The sequence below is a fragment of the Atta cephalotes genome (assembly GCF_000143395.1).
Source record: "Atta cephalotes unplaced genomic scaffold scaffold00019, whole genome shotgun sequence".
NCBI lineage: Eukaryota > Metazoa > Arthropoda > Insecta > Hymenoptera > Formicidae > Atta > Atta cephalotes.
The window spans coordinates 3,412,305-3,414,520 of NW_012130083.1; positions in this window are offsets into that span (position 1 = coordinate 3,412,305).

Genomic DNA, 2,216 nt, shown 5'->3' on the forward strand with positions numbered 1-2,216 from the left:
GACTAAAAAAAAAGATATTTATTAAAAGGTAAAAAAAATGCAGCTCGAAATTTGACATTTATTGTAGCAGTATTTTATAATGGTGCATCGTTTTGCATCTAGCATTATAATATCTGCAATTATACATTATTATGCTATGAAATAATCTGTCGCATTGAGTATTAAACATTGTACAGTTAGCAGCAATGAATAATTACAGTTCTCATACGTGAAATACACGTCTCTAAAATGCGTTCTTACCTTTCCAATATTTTAATGCACTATTGGCAATTACATGCGTAAAATGTGTATTTCGTTTGCATGGTTCATTAGCTCACACTTATAATCAATATTAGGATATAGTTTAAGTTTTATTACAGAAACAACGATCGGTACAAAAAAGACTGTGACTTGCAACAGTCGCTCGCGATTATCTGGCTTGGATATTGTTTCGATTATTATTATTATTATTATTATTATTATTATTATTATTATTATTATTATACATTGCTTGGTCCAAAAGTATATATATGTTCTATATACGGTACATTGTGACGTAAAAGTATATCAATAGCAGAATTTCTTTTCTTTCAGTGTGTAGTGATTTAATTACTTCATCAATTAATAAGTCGAGTGATTCATTCATTAATAACATATACACATTTTTCCAAGTCTAATTGCATTTATTCGTAGAATACTTTTTTTAATGACTTTTCTTATTATTATACTGTTTTTTCCTCTTATTCGTTTTCTTGCTTATTAATAAGATTCAATTTGCGCGTGAATTGAATCAGAAGCGTAATTAGCAGTCTATTAACGCAATTAAATAATCGTATACTTCTTAATCGAAGAAATATGATATTGCAATCTGAAACATGCTTAAACTCTGATAACTTAAAGGATAACTTTTGAAAAAGCCTTCCCCGAATTCAAATTCTACTACGTAATCCCTATTAAATCTTATTCAAATCTAATATTTAATCTTAGCGTTTTGATCCTACTTATAGACGGGAGTCGAACATCGTTTATTAAAGCCAGCGGAATGACATCGATTGTAAGATGCGAATTTCCGCTTTCAGAATTTATCGCAGTCGACTGATAAAGCTAAAAGCGTACGAGCAGGAAATTTCCCAGATGGCATATTCGCTAGCGTATAATGAACAGGCAGACCAACCAATCATTCGTTCTATACTTGTTACAATAAATGAAATCACATGCTATATAAGCGGCAGCAGTCGACTAGCATAAAGACAGCTTGCTACTGGTATAGCACGTTACTTCGTGGTCCAAAGGAATAATCGTTATCGTTGGGCACAAGTAAACAAAGCACACGCGGCCATAATTAATATAATATATTGTTATCAATAAAATGTAACATAACATTAATAGTCATAATAATAATAACCATAAAAGATAATAATAATAATAATTACAGAATAATGCTACGAAGTTCTGTGCTTTACGCAATAAGTAAAGAAAAAATATAGAGTCCTCAAAAAGGTTTACAAAAAAAGGAAAACAAAAATATACATATTCCTCGAACGCGATTCCCATTGCAGGCGGAGACCGCGCGAGAGATCCTTAGATCCTTGGGGATATCCATTGATACTTAGATAACTCTTAGACAAAGGATCATTGTAAACTGTTAGAATTCTATAAATGCTTGAATCTTTAGATCCTTAGGCATCTTTTAGGCATTTTTTCATCCCTAGACGTTCATAAAAGCATGAATTCTTCAATCCCCGGATAACATCATAGATCTTCGGATCTTCGGATATCGTCAAACATCTTAAATACTCAAATCGTCCTTAAATTCTAGATGTTAAATCCTCGTGCTTAGATGTTTCGATGTGATATCGATGATAATTTTCTCTTTCTTTTTCATCGATTAAATAAACGCGACGTTTATTCTTCGGTATTCAAGGATTTTGGTGTTAGGATATATTCGATTCATTTTTAGTCGTGTTTACTTAGAAGACTTTTCGGCGTGACCACCAGTATACTTTAGTGGCCCATTCGATAGGTGAGGTTTGTAAAATATTGTTTATCAAATCCGCGGCAACTCGGATCCTGTAAGTGATAGAGGTGGGATAAGGCGGCCACTGTTCCCAATAACGGCCTCTGTGCGTTCGACCATGTGAGGTCTGAAAAATTATACAAGTTTTATATTAATCATTCTAAATAAAATATGTGTATATATATATATATATATATATATATATATATATATATATATA